The 25,739-nt window shown below is 35.5% G+C and overlaps 1 pseudogene; it reads right to left on the bottom strand.

The window, feature by feature from the left end:
• Positions 1-14,256: 14,256 nt before the first annotated feature.
• On the bottom strand, positions 14,257-14,718 carry LOC121434796 (annotated as a pseudogene).
• Between the last annotated feature and the right edge of the window lie 11,021 nt (positions 14,719-25,739).

The raw sequence follows: 25,739 nt of genomic DNA on the forward strand, positions 1-25,739 counted from the left end.
GAAGTAATTCTGGTGTATACAGTGACACATATAATAGTAAACTTTTACATTAAACCCTTTCTTCCTCCAATTTCATTATTTTTAGACACAATAAAATCCCCTGAGCTAATTATGCTTGTTGGCATAGTTCATTAAATTAATGTTTCCTACTTTTATTTCACATTCACTGATCATGATTTTTTTTTCCTCTGAAATTGAACTGCAATTAAGCGAATGCCCCTTTCATCATAGTGTGTGTGAATTGCAATACGTTTTACTATACAGGTTTTCCCCTGTCCAGGCTGAAAAGTGCACTCCTGCTGGTGCTATCCCCTGAAGCTCTTCTAGTGACAACTATCCTCAGGGGACCACCCCATCTTCCCTAACATGTCTGAAGAACCTGCATAGCATTAAATCTTTCCAGACTTTGATCAACAGAGTTTTATTATAGATTATTTTTGGAAATAAATTGATCTTTTATCTTCCCTGTCTTTCTATAGTATTGTTAAGCTCATGGTCATTTACAAGCTACACAGTTTTTCAGTCTCTGCTCTATAGCATTCAAAACAAAGTATTATAATTGCATTTGACTTTTCCCTTCTTCCTGATTTCCATTTCCATTAAATATTCCAGGGAGGCCACCAAGCCCTTTAAAGAATATTATTCCTGTGCTGACAAGGTGGTGAGGGATTTTTTTTAAAATGATAAATATTACTATGGTTACCTAGAAACAAAAAAGTATTCAAAATAATAGGACAACTAGGGGAAACAAATGAAAATATCATCTATGATGGCATTGGATTTAAATGAGAAAATAGCTGAATGATTTTGTGCAGCTTTGACTTGATGTAACAATCTTCCTACTCTTTAAATAGTCTGCAAGCATCAAGTTACTTGAATATTAATCAGTACATTACCCTGGAAGTTGCATATATTTGTCAGGACTGGAGTGTATCTCATAAACCCATCTTACTGAACCTTATCTTGATTTAACAAAAGATCATAGTTTACCTGAATTATTTCTTTGATATCAATTTGTTTGATTTAATATTCACAAGACTGAATTTCTATTAGCAAATATTGAATGGTATACAAAATCAACGGTTCCCTGGTATGTAAGAGAGAAAGGATTTAAAATATAAGAGTAACAACAGTGGTATATACTTTTTCTTGCATCTCTTACTTAGTATTTTGAATTCCAGTGAGTTTGCAATTGGGGCTGGAAGTAAGCAATGAAATAAATGGATAATGAATCTAGAATAAAAGGTCTATCACCATTGTCTACCATTTAAACTGCATTGTGCCTGGTGCATCACTATGACTACCGTTTCAGTTTTAAATTCTTACTAAAAAGCAAAGTTAAGTTTAAAATTTAAATGTATTTATAAGTCAAAGATGAAACATGGCTGTTAACATCTTCAATCTTAGCTTTTTGCATTTTCAAAAGACCACTCTATATATTTTTCTTCTTTTCGTCTTTTTGTCTGTCTCTTATCACTTATCCTTGGTATTTCCAAACCTATTGCCTCATCCACTGGTTCACTATTTTGTTATGCAGCCTATTAAAAACTTTTGCAGCTGAAATATCTTCGTTATTTATTTCAGAATGGAAAAGGTCACTATGTGAAAGATCAAAAATCTCTGAAGCCTTTGATATAAAAAATTGGGTAGAGAAAATAAAAATTCTGCCAGAGTGTTTTTAAGGCAATGAAAGAGAAAGCCAAGCCAAGAGAATAGGTTTTATTCAAGCACAGAGCAAAAGAATCATATAACATAATGAGGGACTGTAAAAAATTCTGAATAAAATTTAAATTGGTGGCTTGAAGAGAAAATAGATAGCCCATTCACCCACTGCCTCCTTCTAGTGGACTGCCATTCCAAAGCTTAAATGCCATTAACTTGGGTAAATGCTATGATTCTCTGCTACAGCTGTGGACAGGAGCGAAAATGTGAAATGTGCTATATAAGATAGCCTATGGATTAAATTCAGAAATGGTGAAAGAAATTAGCTGAGAATACCTGAATCTCTTCTATGGAACCATCTATGTAAGGCTGATAAGAGATTACATTAGACACTTTATAACAGGTCATGCGAGACGAGACTGTAGCCCCATGCAAAACTTTCACTGAGTTTTCTGGCAAGTCTACCCTAGCGGATATACTTTACAGGTATTCAATTACTATCTTCTGTTCTTACTCAAGATCTATATTTGGGCTCTATGACTTTCATCTCCTTTCTAACTAAATGTTAGCTGAGTCTCTTCATGACGCAGAGTTGCCGTGAATCAGGTCTTTGCTTTCTTCCAAATTCTCATTTCTCTGGTACACTTTCACTTACAGACCTTTGGACTCTGTGCTTGTTGTCCATGTAAATTCCATTAAGTTTGAGTGAAGGTTTCACTAACAATATAGAAAAGTCCTATGATGCTTCACAGTTGATAGCAAAGACCTTGCTCTTTAATCACAATGTATCCCCACAAAATATCTTTGCTAACTGGAAGTATAAAATTCTCCTACTCAGCCAAGTATGTTTTTCTTCATGAGTGATAGCACTTTGATCATGCAAATAAATGTCTTTGCCTTTTATTGGCCTTTCTTTCCTTTCTGACCTTAGTGTCTGGCTTCAGTAGCAAGGAGCATCCAAAGTTGGGCATGAGGTAAGATTTTCAGAAAAGTATGCTATTTTAGGCAAAATATATTAATTTTTTTCTCTACAAATTTCTATCTCCCTTATCTTATTCATTTCTCTCAACTATAGTTACTGCTTCTCCATTTCCTACCTGTCTTTTTTTTAGGTTCCCTTTTCAACTTTTAATTGCTTCACACAAATACTTACATGAATGGTAACCAAATTAAGCATTACTTACTTATAAAATATTTATGTCATGTTAGATACCACACAGTTCATACCTCAGATACTGCTCAGATTAATTCTACTAAACACTGTTCCTTGTCCTTAAAAAATAAATTAACTATAATATTATGTGATTGACCTGACTTTCAAGGCATTTTGGGCTCTTTTATTCTATTGTTTATGATCCTGAAACTGTAGATTGTACATGAAGAGAAGGACAAAATCTGGCTCATTTCAGGCAATATTGAAATTCTCAGGACAGAAAAGTTCATAGTAAGAACTCAACAAATATTCAATCAAAGAATGAAACATCAAAGATTATATGGATAGTAGTAATAGTAGTGGAGGTAAAAATTGTCAGCATTAATGAGTGATATCAAAAGGGGACAGAAGCATGACAGGAAGGCTCTGTAACAAACCTGACAATCAACTTTTCATAGTGCTCTCTCTAACTGATGTGTGCAAAGACAGGAATGTACAAACCAAAGAAAGACCAACTGTAGAAACTATCTGACCAACATAGATAGCTTAACATAATCACTTGCAGATCTGTTTTCTCTTCTAATAAAACAGGACAACTGAACCTATCACACAAAGTTTCTAACTTATTGGTTGAGCATCTCCACTTAGAACTCTAGATCTTTGTAGTTATAAAATAGACTTTGACTTTTATTACTTGCTATCTAAAGATTTATTGCTTATAACAATATAAACATTCACATATAAACAGGGCTATAAGCAACTAAGAAAAACACACATTGTATAGTTGTCAAAGCCTGGATTTGAATGATAGAAGAACCACTCAAAGAAAGCAAAAGTAATCGTCTTCATAAAAGTGGAAATTACATTAGTATCATTAATATTATGTATTTGATTGTAAAGGTGTTTTATAAAGGATGATAATAACTAGATGTCATAATTTGGTACAGGTTGTGGTTGTTCACTTTATGTTCAAATATTTTAGGCTTGTTACTTACAGAAATTATCTAATCCATCATGTCACATGGGATTTTTGAAGCTTCAAACTACTATAAAAAGACCAGAAATTTCATGACCACATTCCAAAACCAATTTTCTTCTATTTAAAAAAAGTGAATAAAATATTGATTTTGTCTAGTATGATGAGAGTTTTGAATTACATAACTATTATATGAAGATGACACTGCAATCGCCATTCATTATTAATAGAAGTGCTTTTAACAAGAGCAGAATTGAGTTGCTAGATGTTCAAGTTCTCTGAAAATTTTTACAATCAAATATGGTGGTCTAGTACCGGAACATGTTACAGAAAACTAGAAAAATGACTAGATATTTAAAAAAGAGTTCAAAATATTTTCTTTTCCTATAAAATTAAAACAAAATCTAAAGGTAATAAAGAGAAAGACAGTAACATAAGTTCCAAAGGTTATAGGGGTAAGACTGTGACCAGATGGGGGGCCAAATGGCCAGTGAAAAATGTGAGACATAGATCTGTTGTTAGCAGACTGGCAAGAGAAGAATTGACATGCTTTCCTCAGAGTGTTTTGTGAAGCAACCTGGTTAGACTTCTGCAACTTTGACCTAGTACATAGCTGTAAAGTTAAAATTTATGATTCATTTACAAAAAGAATTTAGTCTAGTTTGAACTTTTTCTAAGGCTTTTTCCTCTAAGGCTTTTTCCTCATGGGACACATAGATGTAATTATGAAGCATGTATTGTATATATCAAAATTATACAGCTAAATGAAAAGTCATCTTCCTGACCATCCATGGATATATGTGACTGAGATATAATAAGACTGAGATGTAATCAAAGGATTACTTATGTGATGTGGGAGGTCCTTTTGTATACATGTTGCTTTTATTGATTAATGAATAAAGGAATTGTTTGTGTCCATGAAAGGACAGAGCAAAGCTAGGTGGGAAAAATAAACTGAATTCTGGGAGAAAAGAAGGCAGAGTCAGAGAGAGACCATGTAGCTGCCAAAGAAGACAGACACCAGAACGTTACCAGGTAACCTACAGCTTTGTGACAAAAGACAGAATAATACAAATTGGTTAATTTAAGAAGGCAAGAGTTAATATAAAGCATAAGACTTGGCTAATAAGCCAATCAGTGTCCTAAATAATACAGTTTCTGTGTGACTATTTCAAGCCTGGGCATCTGGCAATGAATAAACAGTCTCTGGCTACACATATGCACATCATACATTACAATTCAGGTACTAGGGAGACACAAAACTTCTTTAGCAAAAGCAAGCAACAGTTTCCAGAGTTGATGGTCATGCAGACCTTGCCTAGATGGGATTAACATCCATCAGAGTCACCCTCTGGGTGGTTGACATCTAAATTATCAACTGTCATATGCTGTATGTTTCCAAAGCCTCAGACACAATAATCCCTCTGTCATTTCAAATACACATAGAAAACCAGAAAGAAAAATATTTACTATATGACATCTTATATCTTGGGTAAACATGTGAACTTGGTAGTAGTGGAAAAAATGACTACTGTCTTTCTATCCCTTGAATAATTATTCCGAATCCATCTCTCCTTCTTTCTCCCCTCTTCTATCCCCTATCCTCCTTCCCCTATTGTCCTCTTTCTCTCTTTCCAATCAATAATCATCTGCCACCTGTAAACTCTGCACCCAGGAAAACTGGAAACTTTAAATATGAAGACCTAAAATCCAGAAGCCCTAAGTCCCAGACTCAGGACAATAGAACAATTGTCCCAACTCAAGTTGTCAGAAAGACAGGCTTTGACAATTTAAATCCCAGTTATGATCTAAACTTACATTATCTGCTGTTTAATAGCTCACAGCATGTATATTCTAATATGTGTCATATTTTATTTTGAAATATTATTAGATTGGAATATATTAGTTTGTGGTAGCACAAAGACTTATACTATTAATCTTAAGAACTTTTTTATTAAAGTTATATTTTTGAAGGAATGCATGTCTCTAGATAGATATTTATGTATATAGGTGTTTTGTCTGAATGTATGCATGTGTACCATGCGTGACTTGTTCTTGTAGATGTCAGAGGAGGGCATTAGATCCCTTAGAGCTGGGATTCCTGATGGCTGTTGGCTATCATGTGGATGCAAGGAACTAAATTATGACATCCAGAAAAACGCCAAGCAACTTTAACTGCTTAGTCATGTCTGCAGTCCCACTGTTTACATTTTTAAATAGCATCACCAATCTTTCACCCATCATAGAAAATTATATTAATCACTAATAACTGTAGCCTAACCCTAACCTGGCACACACACCAGACACCAGAACTTTGTCAGCTTTCAAACAATTCCCAAGTGTTATTTTATTTGCTTCTCAATTTTGAATATTACATGTATTGTCTATAAAAGATAAAGAAAATAATAAGGAGATTTGTCAAAAATATGGCAACCGTCTGTAGCAGAGCAGAGTATTGCAGATGTGGGGGACTGGTATAATGGACACTGGAGATGTCTGTGCAAAGTCTTATAGGCAGCTGAGCATATGCACAAGAAGACCCTACCTTCTACCAATGGCCATGATTCTTAAATGCAATGAAAGTAAAGAATATTCGTCATTTTCTTAAGCTTTGTGAAAGAAATTTTTTGAAAGAAAATCATCAGGACCACTTAATTTCATATGATAAATGCTTTTAAAGTTTCTTGAGAATGTCTAAATAACAAGACTATAATGGTTTGGCTTGGAATTTATGATTTTAAGAGGTACTAAAATCTAATAATGTACCAGATATTGCAACAATCAACATTTTATGCTTAAAAATGTTAATTTTTAACAAATGAAGAGAGAGAAAAAGAGCAAAATTGGCTTTTAGGGAAGAAAATAGTGAACAAAGGAGTGAACCTGTAAGAGTATTTGAAGGTAGTAATTAATTCATTTAAAAATCAAAAGGATTCAGAATCCCTGTGCTGGTACTGAAGTAGAATCATCAAAACATGAAGATTCTTTATGCCCAAATTTAATCTTCTAAATAAACTGTGCAAGTTGTTATTTAATTTTCTCCTAGCATTGGCAGTCAAAGAGCTTATTGCTGCCCAGAGCTTTTCCAGCTTGTTTTTAAAAAAACTCTTGGTGCTGTCACAAGTGGGTTCATTCGTACGGGCCTAGCTCTCTGTATTGACTCAATAATCACGTTCCATAGAAGAAACCAAACCAGTCTTTCCATAGCTGATATAAAGATTAAATTAAGGTTTTTCATCAGAGGGCTGTAGGGGGACACTGCAATTTTTGTGAAGGGTTAATGCAGATACTCATGACACCAAAATTGCAAATCCACCTAGAAACTTAAGAAAAAATTACAAACCAAAATAATTACTATAGCTTTCTTGGCAGTAGCTAGACATAAATACACAGAATTCAGTCCCCAACTTAATCTGTGGGAAATAGAAAGAAATTAGTTTTAAGGCTTTCTGATAGGGAAGGAAATTTCACAGCAGGAAACAGCTTCTAAACTTTTTACTGACAAATACAGCAAAATCGTTAGAGAAAATAAAACACAATATTCCATAAAAACTTCAAATATAAAAATGTTTTTTAACATGGCTAGTGTTTTTCTTAAGTCCTGGATTAATTCTAAAAATTTATGAAAAAATTTTAAATTTATATATTATTCATAATAGTTGCTCACACACACACACTATATATATATATATATATATATATATATATATATATATATATATATATATATATACACACCTACCTAGGGCTTTGAGATTAATGCTTAAACCACACATTTATTTTATCTAGACAAAACATGTTTGGCCAAAGGAAATGCATTTCTGATAACTTTTCCTAACTAGATAAGACAGTATATATATAAACATACACACACATGTATGAATACTGTATTAGATAATTTGTTTGATTACTCAAGAGAGTAAATTCTTAGTTGATGATCATCACCATAAAGATGAAAGCTCTGAGATGTTTCACGTTAATTTCTGAAGATACAGAGACTACACATTGGGCTAATATTAGTGTTAAGAAATTCAGGTACAAAGAAAAAATGGTTCTCACTTTTCTTTTAGTATTCTGTAAGTCCACCTGAGTTCATCTTTCTGAACAAAGTGTAATGGTTAATTCAGAGCCTAGCATCCTGATCACAGTATCAACTTTCAGTTTTACTTTAAGAGTTATTTTTAATTAAGTGGATTTGTGTGTGCCTGCATGTGGATATGTGCACATGTGGCAAGTACCTAGGTTAGATTAGGGTTGAGGACTAGGGTTATGATCTATGGCAGCAAGAAAACAAGCCAGATTCCCTGGAGCTGACGTGACAAAAGGTTTTGAGCCACTTGGAGTGAGTGCTGGTAACTGTACTCAGGGTCTCTATAAGGACACTGCCCACTTTTAATTGCTGAACCACTTTTCTGACCTCTATTTTAACAACTTCTGCATGGAAGTCTTATATTTCATTAAGCATATACCTATAATGCAGCTTTCAGTTTTAGTAAAAATTAATTAATATAATAATAGACATATAAAGACATAATAGTCTGACTTTATTTTCTTAGCAAAAAAATAAAGAAATTAATATTCAAATAACTGTTGGGGAAATATAAATATTAATAACATTTAATATTATTTAGATTATTTCCATGTTTTATAGTTCATATTTTAAGTACTCAATGTTTTAGGGTTTTTTGTTTGTTTGTTTCCCAGGGTTTCTCTGTGTGACTCCCATGGCGGTCCTGGCTCTGTAGACCAGGTTATTTCCGAACTCATGGAGATCTGCTTCCTCTGCCTTCCAAGATCTGGGCTTAAGTCATGCTCCACCAGTGCCTGGTTTTGTTTTGTTTTATTTTTTACAAAAGGTTATTAACAAAAGGAAAACTTTCCAATAGTTTTTCAAAGGCAAATTTAGATGTGTAGCAGGCACTTAAGCATGACAACTCTATAATAAAGAAATTTTTAAAAAAGAAATTAATACAGTAATATTTATAGGTGAGAGAAAAGAGGCTCAAGTCATTAGAATGTTTCTGTTCACTAATATAATGCAAGCCTAATTAGACACATTAATAAAAATAGGAGAACAAAGTAAGCAAGCCAGGGGGAGAAGGCTATTAAACAGCATTATTCCATGGCCACTGTATCAGTGCCTGCCTCCAGGTTCTTGCCTTGCTTGAAGTTCCTACCTTGACTTCCTTCAGTGGTAACTGTTACTTGAAAGTGTCAAACAAAATAAATCCTTTCCTCCCCAAATTGCAAATGCCCATAGAATCCATTTAGCTCCTCAGGGACTGGCTGTTGCCTACTCCAACATCTCCAGGAAATAGGCCACTTATAAGCTGGATGCTTGTGGAGCATCTGAAAAAGTTGGAATACTAGGTGTTTGAGTATCAGAAAGAAGCATAAATCTGAGTTTAAATGCATATTCATTCTGTGCTGAACTCAAGGGGTAATGTTTTGGGAAATCCTTGTGTACATATTATTCAAAACCATACCGTGTTACCTGATCCCTTAGTGAATATTAGAATCCTGCCAGGGAGTTGAGGTATTATTGAAGAGGCTGTGAGCTGGGAAAGATTTCCCAATTGAGGTGGCCCTTGCAGGTGCCATACAGGGAAGTGAACTCCTGCAGAGATAAGAATGAAAACCCATTGCAGATTGACTTATCAACTTGAATCAAACTTGAGGAAGTCTAATAACAGAGGCAGTATTTTTTATCAATGTAATCAAGACCAATACAACTTGAGAAAAAAGTTTCCTGGCATAATACAATCCTTATTGTACAAGGAGTCATAATTGCATTGAAGCTCAATTCAGGATAGATGTCATTTTTTTCAAGAGATGAGTTATAGAGATAGGCTACCAATGTAGTTTAAGGGTCTAAGAGTCTGACCTGGTCTCAGTCATACAGGTAGCACAGAGGTGATGTGGGTTATTAGTCACCTCTAGTCCTGGTTGTGGGAAATTTGGAAAGACCCTGCTTTTAAGGTTCATTTAGATTACTAGCCAACATTAAAAGGGTCTTGGTTGTAAGAGATTAAGGGGCTGTACCAGCTTGCATTCCCACCAGCAACGCAGAAGTGTTCCCTTTACCTCACAACTTCTACAGCAGAAGTTGTCATAAGTGTTTTTGATCTTGACCATTCTTACAGGTGTAAGATGAAATCTCAGAGTTGTTTTGATTTGCATTTCTCTTATGACAAAGATGTTGAGCTTTTCCTTAAGTGTCTTTCAGACATTTTATATTCCTCTGTTGAGAGTTCTCTGTTTAGGTCTGTACTCCATTTGTTCTTTCGATGATCAATTTCTCGAGTTCTTTGTATATTTTGGAGATCAGACCTCTGTCTGTTGTGGGGTTAATGAATATCTTTTCCCATTGTGTAGGCTGTTGTTTTGTCTGGTTGACCATGTCCTTTGCTTTACAGAAGTCTTTCAGTTTCAGGAGGTCTCATTTATTAATTGCTCTCTCAGTGTCTGTGCTACTGGAGTTATATTTAGGAAGTGATCTCTGTGCCATTACATTCAAGTATGCTTCCCACTTTCTCTTCTGTGAGGTTCAGTGTGGCTGGCTTTATGTTGAGGTTTTTGATCCATTTGGACTTGAGTTTTGTGCATGGTGATAGATATGAATCTATTTTCATTCTTCTTAGATGTCAATGTGATGATTTATCAGAATATTAGGAAAGAACCTTCTTCAAAACCCAGTAATACCCAAAAGGGTATATATCTAAGGGATGTTCAATCGTGCCATAAGGACATTTGCTGAACTATGTTCATAGCAGCTTTGTTTGTCATAGCCAGAACCTGGAAAGAACCTAAATGCCTCTTGACCGAAGAATGGATAAGGAAAATGTGGTACATTTACACAATGGAATACTACACAGCAGAAAAAAATAACAACACCTTGAATATTACAGGCAAATGGATGGAGCTAGGAAACATCATTTTGAGTGAGGTAACCCAAACATATAAAGACATTTATCACATGTACTCACTCATAAGTGGTTTTAAACATAAAGCAAAGAAAGCCAGACTACAAATCACAATCCCAGAGAACTTAGACAACAATGAGGACATGAAAAGAGACATACATTGATCTAATCCACATGAGAATTAGAAAAAGACAAGATTTCCTGAGTAAACTGGGAGCATGGGAACTTTGGGGGGGGGGTTAAAGGGAGTAGAGATGCAGGGAGGGGAGCAGAGAAAAATGTACAGCTCAATAAAAATCAATTAAAAAAAGAGTTTGTTACAGACTGGCCCAACAGATAACACAGATCACCAAGCTGTCAATCATTTCCAATTCTCAGCTTTCTGGATGAAAGAACAGGTTTTCATCTTTCCCATTGGAATGATAGTGCTGTGTGCTTAAAATTCCTGGTTTCTCTGGAGATCCATGGATGCAAAAACCTTCATGCTATGCTCCCAACACTCAATCTCACAGTACTTTGCTGAGTAAGGAGCTCACAGCAAGAGCATATCTCTGTACTTTCTCTCAATATTAATAATCATGTTTTCAGATTTATTTGATATGTTAGAGCCTCACAACTAGTGCCCAAGTTCCTTACAGGGAGTTAATCCCATACTGCTGTTTTATTAGTGTATTCATAGAAGGAGAGAGATTCCAGAGTGTTCCATTTTATCATTCTGGGACCAACAAATATTTACCCCAATTTTAAATGAAGTAAATGCTATATGTGCTTAATTTCTTAAGTTCTTTATCAAAACTTTATCTAAGTTTTAGCATCTTTTTGGTATAGTTTCTAGTCTAAATCAAATTAGCTGATCCTACTATATAAACTTATCACTATGACACTTTTCCTATGAATAATCTAAAAGTCTTTAATTTTTCCCTTGCAACAAATCATATATCAATTTTTAGAAAGCCACGACCTTTAATCAATTCCAAGTTAATTTTATTAAAACTCCATTTTCATGTAATATAGTTCCTGAGTTTATTTTACTTTCCTCATATTACATTTTGCTGCCTACATGAGCTTGCAACTTGTGAGCTATTCTAACAAAAGGTAGATTTTGAGGGAAATGGGAAAAGAAATGGCTCTATATACACAGCATTCTACAAAAGTGTGTACAGAAATTATTTTTATATAGTAAGATGTGCCCTCAGGTAAATTCTGCTTTTATAACTGTATTATCTCTCAATTTCTTCAAGATTTGCTATGGTAAAATAGTGCAGCTATTTGTTGCTAACTGAAAAATCATTCTACTTCTACTGACATAAGCACTTTATAAAAGTGGGATGAGGATATAACAGGTTGTTTTAAGTACTATTGTATTTAATTATGTTGTTAGATTACTTGCCTTTATTACACTACTGCATATGTGAGAAAATTTCTTAGTCACACTTTTTGATTATATAATAATTTTGGAAAATTTATGATTTTCAAGAAATTAGGGCCAAGAAAAATATTCTGCATTATAAATACTAACCAATGAATCTAACTTATTTATAAGCTCATTTTAATTTTAGATTTAACTCAAAAAATAGCTTACCATCTTAATATTACAAATATATAAATCTCTTTTTGTGGTCCTTTTGTTTTATTTTGTTCCTGTGTCTTATTGGGGTTTTTTTTTTTTTTTGGTTGTTTGTTTTGATTTTCCTTTTTGCAATATAATGGGTCTTTTGTTTTTGTTTTCTAGGTTTTTTTTTTAAAGAAAGAGAAGTTGGTATGTAGAAAGTAGGATCTGAGAGGAGTTGAAGAACGGGGAAAACATGATCAAAATATAATGTATGAAAAAATGAATTTAAAAGCAATAAATAAATATCCAAACCCAGAATAGAGATCATGTCTTTATCTTAATATCAATTTTTTAATTTAAATATTTAGTAATTGTGTGACAGGTGTTCAAAGACTGGATATATTTCCTTTTTTAAGGATAATTTATGAGCGCACAGTTTATAATTTAGGGAAGTTGATTTAAGGTACTGGAAAACATCGTTGTGTATAGCAGTGATAGGAATCTCTTCCTTAGGGGAAGCAGAAAAAATCTGGTTAACTGGTGGCAGGAGCTGGCGGATGGAAGGAAAGGAGCTAGGGGGAGAGGGTTGGGCAGTAGGGGTTTGGAGGCAGGAGGGAGAAGGAGAGTAACAAAGGAGACTGCTTGATTGGGGTGCATTTCAGGATTAGGGAGAAACCTGGTGCCGGGGAAACTCCCAGGAACCCACAAGGACAACCCCAATTAAGACTCATAGCAATGGTGGAGAGGGTACCATCTTCTGTAAGCAGATTGGTGACTACCTTAACTTCCATCAGAGATACTCTATTCAGTAACTGAAGGAAACAGAGGCAGAGATCCACAGACAAACACTGCACTGAGCCCTAAGAGTCTTGTGGAAGAAAGGGAGGAAGAATTGGAACAGCAGGGGTGATGATGGGTAAATACACAGAGGCAGCTGACCTGAGCTCCTGAGAGCCCATGGGCACTGGGCCAACAGTCAGGGAGCCTTGTACCTTGGTCTCCTAGTAAGGCTTCTAACAGTGAGAGGAGGAACTCTCCATGGTGTTTAGATGGCTTTTAGTAACTTGTTCCCCATGCTGGATTACCTGGTCCCACCTTGATTTAAGGGAAGGAGCTTGGTCCTGCCTCAACTTGATGAGTCCATTGGGAGGCCTGTCCTTTTCTGACTGGAGATGGAGGAAGCATGGATGGGGAGCAGGGTATATGGGAAAGTAGATGGGTCAGGAGGAGGGTAAGGTGGGGAACCTGGTTGGTACATAAAATAAATGAAAAAGGGGTTATTATTTTTAAAAATTCTCTTCTTTGGTGAACAAATACTGATTGTAAAACAAGCTTAGTTTCTATTGGTTTGGTATTGCTGACTTGTGAAACTAGATTTTCATCTTTGTGATCTTCTGATAGATTTTCTGAAGTTGTTTGTGCTTTTTTTGTCATTTTTACACTTTTTAGATGTTCAGAAATAACTTTCATATTTTAGTCCACGTAACATACCCTTGAATTACACATGACAAAATATTTTCTTCCTTTCTTCCTTCCTTCTTTTTAAGTCAGAAACTTATGACTAAGCAGTACAATCAATTCTTCTTAAAAAAGAAAAATCAACAAAACAAAACTATTTTAGAATCACTCCAACATCAAAGGCTAACACAGCTACTAATGTGTAACTTTTTACCATTTGTTGATGTTCCATTCAATTGTTTCCATTTTAACCCTTAAAAGTTGTGAATGTATGATATAAAATATCATGTATGCAGCTTCACAGAGAAAAATTTAGTGAATTGTACCACACACTAGAACATCTATAAAATGATAGTGTACATTTTCATACTTGAAAGAATAGTAAATAAGTCAAAATAGTTCATCTTACAAATTTACAAATTGCTGATCAATAAATCACATTTTTAAAATTGTTTTTTTAACAGTTCTTACTTAGTTTTTATTCATAATCATAAACTTAACTCTGCAATCCAGCTAGAATTGAAGGGGAATGAGGAAAATATGGAACCCAAAGAACTTCAGTGAGAGCAGAGATTACAGGGTACTGCGAGCAGATGGGGCTGGGGTTCTCTCCTGAGCTACAGAATGAATGGTCTGGTGGGTAAGAAGCCCACAAGTCAAAAGAATTAGAGTTGTCCACAGTCGGAAATGGTGACCTTCTTGCTGGTCTTGCCATTCCTGGACCCAAAACGCTCCATGGCTTCCACAATGTTCATGCCTTTTTCACCTTCCCAAAGACCACATGTTTGCCCTCCAGCCACTCGGTCTTGGTGGTGCAGATAAAAAACTGGGAACCGTTTGTGTTTGGTCCAGCATTTGCCATGGACAAGATGCCAGGACCTGTATGCTTCAGGATGAAGTTCTCATCCTCAAATTTTTCTCCGTAGATGGATCTGCTGCCAGTGCCATTATGGCGTGTGAAGTCACCACTCTGGCACATGAATCCTGGAATAATCCTGTGAAAGGAAGAACCCTTATATCCAAATCCTTTCTCTCCAGTGCTCAGAGCACGAAAGTTGAGTAATTGCTAGCTGAACCTTTAAGCAATGGCATTCTTATTTACTTATTAAGACATTAGAGCAATAATTTCTGTTGTGTGCTTGTATATGTGAAATATAATAAATTGCTTGTACAATGTAGATTTATTTTCTTAATGCACAATTAAAATTCTGTTTTGGGGGTTAAATACGTGTATACTTTTGAAAAAAATATAGAAGTGTTGTAAAAACTAAATGTGGACAATCTCAAACTAATTGGAAGTGTAATATTTTGGATGAGCAGATTCCTAACTTTAAGGAAAAAAATATTTTTTAAAGGCAAGGGTACTATAATGCTTTCTAATTATCAGTTGGATTTAAATTTGTTTTAAAGGAAAGAAAATATAGCTTTAAAAATGTAATAGCTTTAAAAATGTATTCAAAACACTTTCAAGAAATTGAGCCACTGCAGATTGGTACTGTGAACACAAGAACAAATAAGGATTACCTAGAATCATAGCTGAGGTCAGCTTGAATGGAATAGAAGATACTTGAATCTCATCCTGAACAAACACCTATATTGTCATTTTGTTGGTTTGCAGAAACCAATGCAGTCTACAATAAAAATGAAGGACCATTCAGGGGCTACATGTTGATGGCCACAGTGATTATTAGTTTGTCTCTCAGATCTACTAAGATGGGAATTCAGAGACTGATGGAGACAAATGCAGGAGTGGACATGGGCAACAGGACCTCATGTTAATAGGAGTGAAAATGACCAATTTTCTTACAAAATAAAAATACTATTACAAATAACCCCCAAATCTTCTTAGTATTTATCTAAATGATCTGAAACCTTTATGACAGAACAAAGCCTGTGCCTGAATACTTAGAATATTTCAGAAATAATTGCTAAATTTTAGAAGTGGTCAAGATGTCCTTCAAGTGGGAAATTAATATAACTCTGTTACATTAATACAACAGACTCCATTCACTACTAAAACAAAGGCTATTCAAATACAGTCAGAAACATGGATATTTATAAATATGCAATCAGAAACTGCATATTTAGTGCAGGCTGCTCTTTGCAAAAGTCAATATAAACATGCTGTGAGGTTCTAGCTACAAAGCATTCTGGGATAGACCAAACTATGAGTAAAATAAGGTGTCAGTTCTCGGTTAGAAAGGTGAGAATCTGAATATAGATATTTTTAAGAAAGTGATCCTATAATGGTGTGAAATAAAAGCCAAACATAATGTTTTATTTTTAAGTTCTTAAATAAACAAATAGAGAAAGGTTTGTTCAAAACACATACAGTGACATTGCAGGCAAATGGCATTTACAAAGTGGCAGGGTGAGTGACAGCTACATTATAAAGGGTGGGAGGGAAGATGTGGGACTGGTACAAATTTTCTGATCTTTTCAAGGTATTCTTATATATAGTTTTATTGCAAAGTAATCTTATACTATATATGAATATATATTATAGATTTGAGAGCATCTGATTTTTAAAAGAGGTGCAAAAATAAAATGCGAGTACAATCCAATATAAACATGGCCTCTCCATATATAAGTTGCCTCTTTAAATATAAACATTATAAAATATGTCACTTGTGTTCCACCTAAAGTTGAAGGTTGTTATATGACCTGCATGAACAGAGCCCCACTCATCTCTTCTTGTATCCCATCTTTCCTCTGTAGGCTCTTGTAATTATGACATCTTAAATGCACAAAGAAAAGAATCATCCTGCTATTGCCATTGTAATATTATTCTATGTTTTAATAAAATAATTTATAATTTAATTTCAAAAGTATAAATGCTCTATACTAACACTTATATTTAATATGTTTAAAATTTATTTAAAATAATATTTTTAAATGAGGAAAAAAGCAGAAAATAATGCATTTCTTTTTTCCCTTTTTTCCAACATATTTTTATTGATTATTTGGGAATTACACTTATCACACTTACTTCCCAGTCTTCCCAGGTCCACCCTCCCATCCTTATGCCCCCTAATTAAAATAAATACCAAGTACAATTTTAATGCCACATATACATTGGAGCATGATCAGTCTCCCAGTGGTCATCCTCTCAAAGATAACTAAATAGTCATTTTCCATCCCCACACCAAAACATGAGTTTTTGTTTGTTTGTTTTAGAACTGTTATCATTTTAATTGGAAATAGATTTTTTTCATATAATAGATTCTATTTATAGTTGGTTGCCCCTACACTAAATCCTCCCAAATTCTTCCTATGGAATTCCCCTCTCTATGCTGTGAATACCATTGGTGTATAAAGAATCTTCTCTGGCCTGTTAACAGGGCAGAACTTAGGTAGGCAGAAATAACTAAACTGAATACTGGAAGAAAGGAAATGGAGTAAGGGAGAAGCCATGGAACTGCCACTAGAGTCAGACATTTTGAAACATTGCTGGTAGGCCAGGACCTCGTGGTGATACAGAGATTAATGGAAATGGGTTAAATTAAGATGTAAGAGTTACCAAATAAAAAGCTAGAGCTAATGGGCCAAGCAATGATTTAAATAATCCTGTTTCTGTGTGATTACTTTGGGGCTGAGCAGCTGGGAACCAACAAACGGCCTTCCTCAACACCTTCCCAATTCCCTATCCATCCAAATTCACACCTATTTTTTTATTTCTTTCTCATTAAAATATAAACAGGATTCTACAAACTAATAAATACATTTCGATAAGAACAGCAAAATAGTTATGTGGAATAGAAATATGGACATAGAGATTTGAAAAGGGTTCATTATCAGAGAACAGAAATACCAAAAAAGAATAACATGCCAATCAAGTATGCACATGAGAAGAATTTGATGTGAAAACATGAGGCAAAAACTCGTAAAATAAGTCTGCCATTAGTAATAGAAATCTTCACCTCTATCTGGAAACTTCAACACTCTTTTTCAATAATTAAAGTATTAAATATCCTAGAAGAGAGTAAGCATATAGAAGACTCAAATAGCATTATAAATGTCACTCAACCTACATTTACAAAATACATAATTATACTTTATTCCCATCAGCAAAATACATACATTCTTTAAGTTTTGAAAAAATAATCATCATAGATGTTATTCAGAGCAAGAAATGTACTTGAATAAACTTTAAAATGCACAAATAAAAAATGTACAACCAAGAGTCTGAAGATAGGGCTCAGTGTACATTGTGAAAGCAAGAAGACTTAAGTTCAAATCCTTAGGACCCCACCAAAAACCAGTAATTGCTGCATTGTGTATTGGAAGGCAGAGACTGGTAGATCACTAAAGTTAGATGACTAGCCTGCTTAGGAAAAAATAATAAAGTTCAGGCTCAATGAGATATTGTGTGTCTGAAAATAATGTATAAATAGCAAGATGGTTCAGTATGTAAAGGCTTATATCCAAACTGCATGATGTCAGTTCTATCCCCAGGATCCATGTACTGGAAGGAGAGACTAGAGTCCTGCAAGTTGTCCTCTAGCCTCTTTAAGTAGATTATGACACATATATAAGAGTATATGTATACACACATACACACACCAAATAAATAAGAAAAATATAATTAAATAAAAAATAAAATAAGGTAATGAATAATAGAAGAAGACACCAGATGAACAACTTCCTTTGCTCTCCATATGAGTATATATGGGCCATACATACATGTGGTTGTACATATATAATACACACAATCATATACATAGCCTCCCACACTGTATGTTCATAGACTATAGTGATTTGATTAGCAATAGAAATATAGCTACAAAATCCCTAAATACTTGCAAACTGGGAACACATTAACACATGACACTAACAGCACATATGTTAAAGATTATAAGAGCCAGATCAGGTAGTTTTCTGTGAGATTGTATCTACTATGAATATTAGAAGCTGTACATACAAAAATCTCACCAGTACAACTGGAGTGCATATAACAACATTTAATAAAAAATTGTCCATTAATTTTTTTAAAAAGCAATATGAAATGGTTTTAAGGGAGGTAAGATAAGGGATAATGATGAAATTATATCATAATACCAAATATAAAAGAAAGACATTAAAGTGTTCAAGAAAAGTTAAAGATATTGTGAATAAGTAAGTGTAAAATTCCAGTTGTTATAATTGCTTTGGATGTATTATCTAGAAAAGTAAGAGCAAAATGATTATTTGTATTCTACATTATGAAAGTAGAGAAATAAGTGGAATGAAATATGAAGTCAGGTAAATGGCTAAAAGAATGAGCACTACAACAGAAATCAATGCCTGCTGTTTCCACATCATATACAGATGTGAAACAAGTGACTACATTGTACACCTTCAATCTACACATTATCTGTCAATTATAATTCAAAGACTGAAAGGTGAAAGTAAAAATTTAAAAATCCAATGGGAAGTGATGCTGAAGGCACATATTTTATATATACAAATCTCTTCACATCCAGTCCTTATAAAAATTATATCATATGCATATATATATAAACTTTATAGTTTTAAACTAGCTTGCAAATTTTTGAACTATCATAACATAACAAGAGGAAGTCTATGAAAGCTTCACTGTTATTCCACATATCTGCATTTATATTTTCTTCTCTACTCACTACTACTCTACTTTACTTTGAGGGCTCCTACCCACACCCTAACACACACAGTCAGCATCAATACTCATTATACAGCAATCATTAAAATATAAACTATTACCAGATTATTTGTTGTTAACAGCTATCAGGGCCTCTCATGCAAATTAAAAGGCCAAAAAGTGCTGTGGGAGAATGTTCTTATACATTGTAAATATTTGTCACTCATACTGGTTTAATACCATGCTGATTGACCAGTAGTCAACCAGGAAGTATAGATAGACAATCAGACTAGATTTCTCGAAGAAGAGAGTATCAGTCACCAGTAAGACCCAGAGGAAGCAAGATGAGAATGCCTCACTGATAAAAGGTGACAAGCTATATGGCCAGGCATAAACAAGAATTATGGGTTAATTTAAGTAGTAAGAGCTAGGCTAATAATAAGCCTGAGCAAATAGGCCAAATAGTTTATAATTAATATTATAAAACACACTCTGTGTGTGTTTCTTTGGGACTGAACAGCTGCAAGACAAGGTTGGAAAAAACTTCAGCTACAAAGTAGAAATACCCAGATGGGCAGTTATTTAAAGGAAGTAAATAAATGAAACCATGGTCTTAATAAGCAATGTTTTAGCTAATGGAGTTTGGGAGCTGAAAAGGCTTTTTGGCAAATATTAGATTGTGCTTCTTGCTAAAGTCAAAACCTGAGACCTGGCTGAAATATAAGTTACTGTTATGTAACTGACAGTCCCATGAAAGCATATTCTTTACTCCACAACATAGAGAAGGGAAAAATGAGAATGTGAAAACATGAGTCAGGAAAATGATATCATAAGTGCACACATAAAATCAAACATGTTTAAGAGAGAAAGATAAGAAATTAATAAAAAAATGAAAGAGAAAATTGTTCAAAATTTCACTGTGAAGGACAGCTGTATTTGTCAAATAAAACAGTATTGTTAATTTTAATAAATATTTAGAGAAAATGCACAGATAATCTGTGTGTTTGAGGAATATTCTGAATGTTCTCCAAAACTACACAGATTATCGTTGTTGTTGTTGTTGTTTATATGGAGTCTTGCTATATATCTGAGGCTGTCAAACTCATGGTGATTCTCCTGTTTCAGCCTCTTAAAAGCTTGAAGTGGCAATGGGATTCCAGGGTACACAAGGAGGCTTTGTGTCAACTCAGTTGTGGTTAGGAAGCTGACCACATGGTTTCTTCTCATTCTCACTTTTTCCCTCTCTCTATATTGTGGAGTAAAGACTATGCTTTTATAGGTCTCTCAACTCAGGAAGCCTAGTGTAAAGGTGCCACCCTTGTAGTTTAAGTGATGTCTTAGCTAGGGTTAATATTGTTAACAATATTAAGCAAGTTTGGAACTCATCATTGAAAGGAGTTAGGACAGGAACTCAAATTACTGCTCATCATTGAAAGGAGTTAGGACAGGAACTCAAATCAGGGCAGGAAGCTGGAGGCAGGAACTTATGAAGAATCTATTAATGGAGGAGCTTTGGTTACTGGTTTGTTCTCTGTGGTTTGCTCAGCCTGTTTCCTTATAGAACCCCGGACCACCAGCCCTGCAGGAATCCCACTCACAATTGCCTAAGCCCTCCCCATGAATCATTCTTTAAGAAAATGCCCTACAAAGCATCATGATGTTTTCTTAATCAAGGTACCTCTGTAGTAATATTTAATTTGTATTTTAACAAATAAAGCTTGCCTGAAGATCAGAGAGCAAAACAGCTCCACTGGTCAGCCTTATAGATCAGGCAGTGGTAACACAGCACTCTGTAGGCAGAGGCAAGCAGACCTCTATGAGTTCAAGGCTGGACAGTGGTGGTACACACTTTCAACCCCAGCATGTGGGAGGCAGAGGGAGGTAGATCTCTGTAAGTTCAAGACCAGCCTAATCTACAGCATGAGAACAAGGAAAGTTCTCCCTGTCTCAAAAAATCACAAATTAAAAATAAAAATCAAAGAAATAAAGTAATAAAAAGTCACATAAAGATAAAAATGTGCAAAGAATCTGAATACTGTATGTTATTGTGTTGTCTTTGAATTGTTTGACTACTAAGGAAAGAGCAACATCTGCTAAAAATAAATGCTGCTGGGTTAATCCAATCTATATATTTTGAAAATGCCTTGACTTCAAAATTTAAATCCAAAGATATGTTACTTTGGAGAAGAGATTTTGCTTTTGTTTTCACAAGATATTAGAGGCTGTGGATTCATTCTGAGTTAAGAAAAATAAGGTCTAATCAATAAAACCCCTTGAAAAATCTTGAATTGGAACAGAAGCCCAAATGATCTGTTTCAGAGAACCTCTGTTGTAATTTCTTCTGGGTTCTGCATCCAGAACACCTTCAAGGCTGCTGACTGAGATGATCAAGCCAAACAGAATATTCCAGTTAGGACTTGACCATAATCCTAAATTTTCTTTGGATACCCATAAGATTACCAGTGCCCCCAATCAGCAGGAAGTATCCTAGAAAACTATGCCCACATTCCCCAAAATGGATTATTTATGTTCGTATTTTATCTAGTGTGTTGGTTACAAGTTGTTGTAGATAATGGTCAGGAAAAAACTAAACAAAAGAATTAGATTAAGGGTTTTGTTTTGAAAAACAGGGGGATATAGATAGGATAAAAGGGTAAATTATTGAATCTTCTCTGAAAAGAAAAAAGGGAGGCTATAAATATAAAAATATAAAAAGGTAGATTATTGAATCTACATTTCAAAAAGCAGCTACTAGTTTTAAATGTTTTACATTGGATTGGGCTTTTGTAAACTAATTTTGCATATTGATGCAAATTTGAAATTAATTTTCTTATAACATAGTGTACATACATTTCTAATATTGTTCAAGATATTGTACCTGTTAACAATGTAATGCAAATTTCTAGTCTTTAAAAGTTATTATTACCAACTCTTTAGGATAATAAGAAAATGCAGGCTAGTAATTAGTCATCAATTGTATTTAAACTTGTAGTCAATTTGGTATGTTTTCAAGGTCAAAGAAAGGAAAAATTTTTTTTGTTGTTGTTTTTTTGAGACAGGGTTTCTCTGTGGCTTTGGAGCCTGTCCTGGAACTAGCTCTGTAGACCAGGCTGGTCTCGAACTCAAAGAGATCCGCCTGCCTCTGCCTCCCAAGTGCTGGGATTAAAGGCGTGCGCCACCAACCCCCAGCTAGAAAGATTTATTTTAAATAGACAGGGCATCTTCAAACACTTCAGAAATCTACAGATATTGCATTTAAGATGTTTTAATAACATAGGCTCTTTTATGACAATGAGACATGACTGTTTCGGGCAGCACCAATCTACTTCAGAGAAGAAAATGGCCATCAAAGAAACTCCACGTGGCGTTTACATTCTTTGTGGCAAAATAAACCACTGGGCAAGAATATGCCCTTGCCTCTATTGCTAACAGTATTCCACTCTAATTGGAGAAGCAGGACACAAAAGAAAGTGACTGCCAAACATTGACATTTTCAATGCAAAGAGAGACAGTTCTTCAAAGTATTTTCCTTTACAGTAAAGTCTATTGAATATGCTAGGCTTGTAGGTCAAAGATAGATGTACCAACATTGCAGAGGAAATCTGAATGACTGTAGGGCTGGAGAGATGGCTCAGTGGTAAAGAGAACCAGCTGTTCTTCCAGAGGTCCTGATTCCAATTTCCAGCAACTGTACAGTGACTCATAGCCATCTATCGTTGGATCTAATGCATTCTTCTGACGCAGCAGTACATGCAGATAGAGCACTCACATACATTAAATAAATAAATAAATAAATCTTTCTTAAAAGAATAAGTTCAAAGGATTTTGTCTTTGGGTTTCTGTAAAAATGAAAATTAAGTTAAATACTTTCTTTAAGAGTGAGTTTTCTCCAAAACTTCACAAACTAGGCCTCTATCTTCTGCATTGGCTTCAACAACATTCTTTTTTTTTTTAACTTTTTTTTTATTGAGAAAAGAGAAAAAAAAAACAAATTTCCTCCTCCTCCCAGCCTCCCATTTCCCTCCCCCTCCTCCCACCCTTCTCCCCCTCCCCCCACACCTCTCCCCCTCCCTCTCCAGCCCAAAGAGCAGTCAGATTTCCCTGCCCTGTGGTAAGTCCTAGGTCCTCCCCCTTCCGTGCATTTCTAGGAAGGTGAACATCCAAACTGGCTAGGCTCCCACAAAGCCAGCACATTACGTAGGTTCAAAACCCCGTGCCATTGTCCTTGGGTTCTCATCAGCCCTCATTGTTGGCCATGCTCAGAGAGTCCAGTTTTATCCCATGCTTTTTCAGTCACAGTCCAGCTGGCCTTGGTGAGCTCCCAATAGATCAGCTCCACTGTCTCAGTGGGTGGGTGCTCCCCTCGTGGTCCCGACTTCTTTGCTCATGTTCTCCCTCCTTCTGCTCTTCATCAGGACCTTGGGAGCTCAGTCCAGTGCTCCAGTGTGGGTCTCTGTCTCTGTCTCCATCCATCACCTGATGAAGGTTCTATGATGATATGCAAGATATTCGTCATTATTGCTCTAGGATAGGGTCATTTCAGGTTCCCCATCCTCAGCTGCCCAAGGAACTAACTGGGGACCTCGGCTTGGGTATCTGGGAGCCACTCTAGGTTCAAGTCTCTTGCCAACCCTAAGGTGGCTCCCTTAACTAAGAACCGTGCTTCCGTGCTCCCCCATCCAACCTTCCTTCATCCCAATCCTCCCCCTTTCCAAAGCTCCCCCCCTTTCTACCCCTCTCCCCCCTCTCTCCCCATCTCCCTTTACCCCCATCCCACCCCACCCCCAAGATCTCAATTTTCTCCCCGGCAATTTTGTCTACTTCCCATAGCCAAAAGGACAACTATATGCTTTTCCTTTGGTTCACCTTCTTACTTAGCTTCTTTGGGATCACCAAGTGTAGACTCCGTGACCCTTGTTTATGGCTAGAAACCAATTATGAGTGAGTACATCCCATGTTCATCTTTTTGGCTCTGGGATACCTCATTCAGGATAGTGTTTTCTATTTCCATCCATTTGCATGCAAAATTCGAGAAGTCATTGTTTTTTACCGCAGCATAGTACTCTAATGTGTAGATATTCCACACTTTCTTCATCCATTCTTCCATTGAAGGGCATCTAGGTTGTTTCCAGGTTCTGGCTATTCTGGCTAATAATACTGCTATGAACATAGTTGAACAAATGCTCTTGTCATGTGATAGGGCATCTCTTGGGTATATTCCCAGGAGTGGTATTGCTGGGTCCAGGGGTAAGTTGATCCCGAATTTCCTGAGAAACCGAAACACCAATTTCCAAAGTGGTTGCACAAGATTGCATTCCCACCAGCAATGGATGAGTGTTCCCCTTCCTCCACAGCCTCTCCAGCAAAGGCTATCATTGGAGTTTTTTATTTTAGCCATTCTGACAGGTGTAAGATGATATCTCAAAGTTGTTTTGATTTGCATTTCCCTGATTGCTAAGGAGGTTGAACATGACCTTAAGTGTCTTTTGGCCATTTGAACTTCCTCTGCTGAGAATTCTCTGTTCAGTTCAGTGCCCCATTTTTTAATTGGGTTAATTAGCATTTTAAAGTCTAGTTTCCCGAGTTCTCTATATATTTTGGAGATCAGACCTTTGTCTGTTGCGGGGTTGGTGAAGATCTTCTCCCAGTCAGTAGGTTGCCTATTTGTCTTGGTGACAGTGTCCTTTGCTTTGCAGAAGCTTCTCAGTTTTAGTAGGTCCCATTTATTCAATGTTGCCCTTAAAGTCTGTGCTGTTGGGGTTACACATAGGAAGCGATCTCCTGTGCCCATCTCCTGCAGGGTACTTCCCACTTTCTCTTCTATCAGGTTCACTGTGTTCTGACTGATAGTGAGGTCTTTAATCCATTTGGACTTGAGTTTTGTGCATGGTGATAGATATGGGTCTATTTTCATTCTTCTACAGGTTGACATCCAGTTATGCCAGCACCATTTGTTAAAAATGCTTTCTTTCTTCCATTGTATACTTTTGGCTCCTTTATCAAAAATGAGGTGTTCATAGGTTTGTGGGTTAAAATTCGGGTCTTCTATACGATTCCATTGGTCAACTTCTCTGTTTTTATGCCAGTACCATACTGTTTTCATCACTGTAGCTCTGTAATAGAGTTTGAAGTCAGGGATGGTAATGCCTCCAGACAATCCTTTATTGTATAGGATTGTTTTGGCTATCCTGGGTTTTTTGTTTTTCCATATAAAGTTGATTATTGTCCTCTCAAGATCTATGAAGAATTTTGATGGGATCCTGATGGGGATTGCATTGAGTCTATAAATTGCCTTTGGTAGAATTGCCATTTTTACTATGTTGATCCTCCCAATCCAAGAGCAAGGAAGGTCCTTCCATTTTCTGGTATACTCCTCAATTTCTTTCTTCAATGCCTTAAAGTTTTTGTCAAATAAATCT

Source organism: Microtus oregoni, unplaced genomic scaffold (genome assembly GCF_018167655.1).
Source record: "Microtus oregoni isolate MIOR12 unplaced genomic scaffold, Mior012 000044F_ref0000062, whole genome shotgun sequence".
NCBI lineage: Eukaryota > Metazoa > Chordata > Mammalia > Rodentia > Cricetidae > Microtus > Microtus oregoni.